Source organism: Solanum tuberosum, unplaced genomic scaffold, assembly GCF_000226075.1.
Source record: "Solanum tuberosum cultivar DM 1-3 516 R44 unplaced genomic scaffold, SolTub_3.0 scf01064, whole genome shotgun sequence".
Classification (NCBI taxonomy): Eukaryota; Viridiplantae; Streptophyta; class Magnoliopsida; order Solanales; family Solanaceae; genus Solanum; species Solanum tuberosum.
The window spans coordinates 7,700-15,578 of NW_006240042.1; the positions used below are offsets into that span (position 1 = coordinate 7,700).

The window sequence follows — 7,879 nt, forward strand, 5'->3', positions numbered from 1 at the left end:
CTGTTCCCTTCTTTCTGTTCTTGCAGCCATTGCCCAGGACAATGATTTCTTCTTTTCACGGAGCGGCCGTGCATTGTCGGTTTGCGTTGAGGTTTCTTTAGTCAAGTCTTTTATAAGTATGGAGATTTTCGATTCAATTTTCTTCCCTAGTGGCCCTTTGTCTTTATCAAAACTAGTGTTGTATGGAAGTTTCTCAACTAGGACATTATTTTTCACCGGTTTGTGTTGTATTCTACTGTCATGAAGTTTACTTTATGTTTTTCGATCATCCAATTGATGAGGTCTTCTATGGCTTATGGACCCTTGATAAGTACTCGGCCAATTCTAGATCTTATTTGATAGTGGAGTAAAATACTTCTTTACTTTTATTCTCTAGCTACCTATTTATCTTCTCTGCTTCCACATATTTTTCGTTACCACACTAGTTTGTTTTGGTTGGATGGATGTGTAGTAGACCATGTGGTGACACTGTTATGGATGTTCAAATTTGCAAATCTCAACTTGGTTTACCAACATGTGATCCTCTGCCATCTTTTGGTCTTTTTGGTGCTTGCACAGCAATCTGGATATTGTTCGGGCTTCGACAGAAGGGGTTTTGCAGTCTCGTCTATGGCATCTCTAGTGATTACTTGGGTGGTTTGGGGTTCGTCGGATTTGCACTTGACTGTTCCGTTCTTTCTGTTAATGCAGCCATGGTTACAGGGCAGTGAATTATTCTTTCCATGGAGTGGACGTGTTTGACTAAGATAATATTTTTCACTAGTGTGTGTTGTTATTCTGCTGCCATGAAGTTTTTAACCCAGACACTATGTCTTTGATGATCCAATTGATACGGTCTCCTATGGCTATGGACACTTGATAAGTACTCAGCCAATTTTGGATCTTTTCCTTAGACAGTGCCATTAATGCTCCTCTACATCTGATCTTCTAGCTACATAGATATTTCGGTTATCACAACTTGTTTTTTTTGTTTGGATGGATGTGTAGACTATATGGTGACAATAATAGAGGTTAAGATTTGGAGATTTTAAAGGTTGATATCCAGTATAGTATCTCTGTACCCTCTTGGTCTTTTTGGTTCCTGCACTGCAATTTTGATATATTGGTCAGGGCTTCAACAAAAAGGGAGTTCTAAATCTTTTCCATATGGCGTCTCTAGTGATTTCTTAGGGGTATGGGTTTCGTCAGTTTTGGACTTGATTGTACCCTTGTTTTTGTGCGCTTGCAGCTATTGGGCTTATAGAGCAATGAACTATTTTTTTCATGGAGTGGCTTTCTTTGTCCATTTATAATGAGGTTTCTGTGGTTCAAGATCTTATGACTTCTGACATTTTCAACTAAAATAGTTTTTTTTCCGTTAGTGTGTGCTGTATTCTACTGCCATTTTTAGTGTTTAGTTCGGATGCTTATTTTCTTCGATGATCCAATTGATGAGATTCCTGATGGTTGATGGGTTATAGATGGACGCCTGCGAAGTACTAAATTTTGGATCTTTTGAAAACCTCGTAAAATGGTCCTCTCTTTTGGTGTTCTTGCTGCTTATCTTCTCTGCTTCATTTTTCTTGTATTACGCTAGCTTGATCTTGTTTGTTGAATGTGGATGTGTCATGACAGTTGAGAGGAATAAACTTGGAAGATTTTGAAGGTTGGTGGCCTAAATGCATTTCTCTGCACCTTGTTTCTTGGCCATATTGGTGCTTGAACTTCAATCTGGAGATTATCAAGCTTTGAAAGAAGGCGGTTCTCAATTTTGTCTGGCATTTGTAGTGAATTCCGTGGTGGTATGGTCTTCGCCAGATTTGCACTTGAACTGTTCCATTCTTTCTGTGCTTGCAGCTGCTGTGTAAGGTCTTACAGAGCGATAAATTCTTCTTTTCATGGAGCGGCATGATCTGTCAATTTAGTGTTGAGGTTTATTGTTTGATGCTCTAATGATTGAGATCTTCAATTCAGTTTTCTTCCCTAATCAGAATGGTTCACTTCTCTCTTGTCAACACTGCTTCACTAGTGTGTATTTTGTTGCGATATTTGTTTGTAATAATCCAGATGCTTATGTTCTTTGGTTATCCAACTGACGAGATCTCCATGGTTATGGACTACACTTGATAAGTGTATTCAAACTCAATCATGTTCTTCTGATGGCCCTGTACTTCTCGTGTTCTCGCTACTTACCTTCTCTTATATCTTTGGAGATTTTATAGTCTGGTTTGGGTGTGCATCCCTCTGTGGACCATGTTTCTTTCCATTTTGGTGCTTGCACTGCAATCTGTTTATTGGATATCACCAGGCATCATGAACAGGGCACTTTGCAATCTCATCTTGTTTGGCATCTCTAGTGATCTCTCCTGCGTGGTATTTTTCCACTTACCTGTTACATTCTTCTTGTGCATGTAATGGTTGGGTCTTCCACAGCATGAACTTCAACTCAGATTTCTTCCTAATCAAAAGGTCCCTTTTCTCTTATTGTGTGGAAGTTCTCAAGAATGATAATATTTTCACTCTGCTGCCATGATGTTTTTAGTCTAGATGTTTTTTCTTGGATTTATCCAAATGATGATGATATCTCTGATTGTTATGGGCACCTGAGAAGTACCCAAGCTCAATTTTATATCTTCTTATGGCCCGAGGAGCTCCTCCTACTTCGTTGTTCGTGCTACTTATCTTCTCCTGGTTCTATTTTCTTATGTTTATCCTGCCACTTGATTTTGTTTGTTTGGATGCATGTTTGTAGACCACATGGTGACCATGAGGGGATCAGATTTGGTAATTTTGAAGTTTGGTCTCACTGTGTGTCCTTCCCTTGTGTACCCTGTTTCTGTGCCATTTTGGTGCTTGCACTGAAATTTGGATATCACCAGGCACTGGCAAGGGAGTTACACAATCTTGTCTGGCACCTCTAGTGATCTCTCCTATGTTGCATGGGTTTCGCAGCTTCAACTCTAATTGTTCCCTTCTTTTTGTGCTTGTTATCGTTGGGTCTTTCAAGACCAGTGAAGTCTTCCTTTCGTGGAGCAGCCTTGTTTGTCTTAGCGTTGGAAGTTTTCCTTAGTTCAGGCTTTGTATTAGTACCTAGCTCTTCGATTAAGTTTTCTTCCCTAGTCATAGAGATCCCCTTATCTCGTTAGCGGAAGTGCTGTTAAGCGGAAGTTCTCAACTATGATGACTCTCTCCACAAGTGCATTTTCAGCTTTTAGTCCAGATGCTTATGTTTTGCGATGATCCAACTGATGAGTTATCTTATGGTGTGGATTTCTGGTAAGTACTCGCTAAGTTCTGGATTTTTCCATCATCTATCTTTTGTGTTCTTGTTGCTTATCTTCTCTGCTTCCATTTTCTTTTTGCTCATCACACCAGTTTGAGTTCTGTTTGTTGGAAGGATGTATATAACACATAGTGAACAGTATTGGAGGATTAGATTTGGAAATTTAAAATCTTAGTGTTCAGTAAGGTGGTCGTTTAGGTGCTTGCACTGCAACTAATCAATGATGGTTTTTTTCTTATGCAGGTTTCTGCTCCTTGGTTGTGGCTATTGGAAGTTTGGACGGAGGGATCAAGGATGTTTTTTTTGTAGGTTTCTGCCATAATGCAACTAGTCTTGTGTTACCAGTGACGGTTGACGATTTTGGTTATTTACTGAATTGGATAGGTCTGGATTCATTGGTGCTGTGTTGTATCCATAAGTTTTCTAATTTTGCCATATAGGTATGAAATATGAGCAGATCTGTCAGTTGCAGAAAAGAACGTCTGGCAGAATACTTGGCCTCTTGTGCAGGAAGTGAGACCTGAAGGGTGATCTTCTGGTGAATGATATCATTTTTTGGGTTTGCAGATTTATTTTGAAGTTTGACTTGGTTGTAAATTCTCTTTTGTTGGTTTCTTGAGGCATCCAAGGACTTCCTGATTAGGTTATGCCAATCCCTTTCTGGTTCTACCTGAAGCAATGACGGTAAGGGCATACACTATGCAGTTTCTGTTTTTGGATGTCAATAATCTTTATAACGAAGTAAACCTCATATCTGATACCTGCAACAAATTATCTTTTTCTTGCATCTTCTCCTCTGGAACACTATTCAGTAGAAGTTTTTAAGCCTTCTTTTGTAGATGTTGCTCTCTATATTCCATATTGTTAGGCAATTGACTCGTACAAAATCATGAAGTGGTCTCCCTCCAAAGTCTTCTGGTTTTCTTTCTCTACCCATAAGCTTTAAATGGAGTACGGGTGCTAGAGTAGTGGAATTTTATGTGTTATCTACCATGAACAAGTCTTATTTGGACAGTGATGTTGTGTTATCCACCCAATTAGTTAGATGGGTTCATGCACCAAGCATGAGAAGGAACGATATCAAGGTGTTACTGAGAAGCAGTCTGTTATAGTCATTTACAGTGGTTATTAATGTGCGACTCCTGTATTTAGAGCATTTATTGTGTTTGCTGATTTGATCTCTTACCTGTAAAACAGCACTACAGATGTGAGTGTGCTATTTTTGAAGTTGAGGAAGGTAGTAGCATCTTGAAGTAGCTAGGATGCTTTGGCTTCAGTTTGTCGTGGTATTTCTTTTTTAAATATGGCCACTAAATGGTTATTTCTGGTTTCTCTAAGTTCCAGTTGTCCAAATTTGCCTAAATGTGCCAAATAATTTAAGTGGGGTATTTCTCTTTAAGCTCTAGTTGTCCAGTATCGCCGGATAACTCTGAATGTGGTACTTCCTCTAAGCTCCAGTTGTCTGAATTAGCCAGTCAAGAATTATCATCTCAAAGATGTTGCTTTGTAGTAACTGCAAGTCCAGCTTTCTTCCTCTTTTCTCTCAAGTTCTTGTAGCTATTTTGATAGCGCTAGGACTAAAGGACTCTTTTTTGGCTAAAATACACAAAGTCAGTTCCATATAAGCGGATTTGCTCTCCTAAAGTGGAGAGAAGTTGGGAAGATGATAAATCGGTTGTTATGGATCATGTTTAATAGAAAAGGTCCTAGTATGATGTGGAGTATGTTAAAAAGAAAAAGGTCCTGGTATGATCACTTGGATTCCTGTTTTACATTGATCTGTTCTAGTCATCTTTGCATGTTGAAAGTATTTTAACGTCTATTTTGGATTAACATTACAAGTTCTTCTGGTTATTCTAAATGGGGGTGTGTTCAACTATGCTCGAGTGTTCTAGTCATCTTTGCATGTTGAAAGTATTTTAATGTCTATTTTGGATTAACATTACAAGTTCTTCTGGTTATTCTAAGTGGAGGTGTGTTCAACTATGCTCGAGTGTTCTAGTCATCTTTGCATGTTGAAAGTATTTTAACGTCTATTTTGGATTAACATTACAAGTTCTTCTGGTTATTCTAAGTGGGGGTCAACTATGCTCGAGTGTTCTAGTCACTCAGTACTGTCTAATGTGCTTTCTCCTAGAATGTGTAGTAATTTATTAATCTATGTGCACTTTGCAGTGTATGGGAGGATGAGTGTTCTATTAAGGCGGCTGTGTCGGTGATTTGAGTCTTAATTATGAGTAAGAACGGAATGTTCTCAAAATAATTGTCTCCTCTCACATGTATGAAATGCAGTTACTGAATATAGGTGGTCTATGGGTAATATTTTAACTAGTATAGATGTGAAGTAGCTTTCTGTTTTGGGTTGTTATGATCAGTTGGGTCTCTCTTTCTTTGGCTTATCTCACATGCTTATTTGGTCTCTTTTGGTTTGGGATTGGAATCTGCGGATTAGTATCTTGGATGTAATAAAGCTTGAGTTTCGGGAAGCGAGGAAATATTTTTTCTCAAAACATGGACTAATGGAAGTTTAATTCTGTAAGAAACACTTGATGAAGCATCTTGAAATTTGGCAGATGCAAAAATAGGGAAGGACCAAGATTCCATGTGTATAGCGATGTTACTGGTGCAAAAAGTTTATATCAGGGTACATATTATTCTCTCTTTGTGCAAATACTTCGTTGCTCCAGAACTGGAGAATCTACTTTTTGGATATTATATATACTTTTAGTTGTTGAAGTTGCTATGGAATTGTGGAGTTCGCAAATGCAACTTCTTCATGGTATGAGATGTATGTTGAGTTGTATGATAGAATTGATTTTGTAGTAGTGTTGGTTTATTTGATGCTACATTTTGTGTTTAGGGAACCCTTGTAACTCCGCCTGTTAAATCAGCCAGTCCCAAGCCTGGACCAAGGAGGAGGGAAGGTGTGTAAGTATGAAATTAGTTGTCTGTTCTTTTTAATTAATAGAAATGTTTCTGGAGTTACATATGACCATGGTGCCTCCCTAATCAGAGTGGCTCCCTTCTCTCTTGTCAGAACACTGTTTAGTGTGTATTTTGTTTCCATATTTGTTTTTTAATAATCCAGATGCTTATGTTCTTTGGTTATCCAACTGGTGAGGATTTCCATGGTTATGGACAAGACATGATAAGTGTATTCAAATTCAACAGTGTTCTTTTGAAGACCCTGTAAAGCACTCCTATTCTTTTCGTGATCTTGCTACTTACCTTCTCTGATTTCGTTTAGCCTACCAGTTGATTTAGTTTGGTTGGATGAATGTCTGTAGGCAATGTGGTGGTAGTAAGAGGACAATAATTTGATACTTTGTAGTTTGGTTTTGGTGTGCATACCCTGAGGACCATGTTTCTTGCCATTTTGGTGCTTGCATTGCAATCTGGATATTGGATATCACCAGGTAGTAAGAAAAAGGTGCTTTGCAATCTTATCTTGTTTGGCATCTCTAGTGATCTCTCCTGCGTGGTACGGGTTTATGTTCTTTTTGTGCATGTAACCATGGGTTTTCCAGTGCATGAACTTCAAGTTTTTTTCCTAATCAATGAGTCCCTTCTCTTTGTCAAAACTACTGTTATGTGGAAGTTCTGAACAATGATAATATTTTACACTAGTCTACTTTGGTGTTCTTGCTGCTCTTATGCTTGTCATGCCTCTTGATTTTGTTTGTTTGGATGCTTGTTTGTAGATCAACATGGTGATCGTGAGGGGATCAGATTGGGTAATTTCGAAGTTTGGTTTCAGTGTGTCCGTTGGTTGTGTACCTTGTTCCTTCGCCATTTTGGTACTTGTGCTTGCACTGCAATTTGGATATCACCAGGCACTGGCAAGGGCGTTATGCAATCTTGTCTTGCATCTCTCTACTGATCTCTTCTCTGTTTATTTTTGGAGATCTCTCCCCTATTGTTAATATTGTTTTTGGAACATGTGTATTATGTTCAGATATTAATTCATTTACGGAGTTGCTTCAGACTGTTAGCCATTGTGTAAACCGCACACTGTTTTTGCCATAAAACATTGCCATTTGAACAGTCAAATATTGAATCTAGAACAGACAAAGTAAAAAACATGGCTCATCTTTTGTGTAACAAGTCATGTACACTCTTTATGTTATTTATATCAACGCAACTAGTTTTGTGTTACCAGAGATGGTTGATGATTTTTGGATATTTACAGAATTTGGTAGGTCTGGTTTTCTTGGTGCAGTTGTATCCGTAAGTTTTCTGATTTTGCTATGTAGGTATGGAGTATGAGAGATCTGTGAGTTGCAGAAAAGAGTGTCTGCAGAATGCTTGGCCTCCTGTGCTGTGGAAGTGAGACCTGAAGGATGAGCTTATGGCGCAGGGAATCTCTTTCTGGGTTTTGCAATTTTTTTTTGAAGTTTGAATTTGCTTTGAATTCGCACTTTTGTTGGTTTCTCAAGGCATCCAAGGACTTCCTGTTAGCATGATTGGACAGATTCTAAATATCTGTACATATCTATGTTATAACTCTAAATATTTGTGTAATGATAATAGGAGATAGCATAGATTAATGTAGCATATTTTCAGAGATATTACAATTAGGAATAGCATATATTTAGGGATATATAGCAGATTTTTAGG

General features: G+C 38.2%; 1 long non-coding RNA gene across 1 annotated transcript; it reads left to right on the forward strand.

Moving 5' to 3' along the window:
• Positions 1-5,349: 5,349 nt before the first annotated feature.
• Positions 5,350-7,417, forward strand: LOC107059289 (uncharacterized). Its single transcript, XR_001472579.1, has 2 exons — positions 5,350-6,678; positions 6,964-7,417. It is a non-coding gene; the product is annotated as an uncharacterized lncRNA (long non-coding RNA).
• The last annotated feature ends 462 nt before the right edge of the window (positions 7,418-7,879 follow it).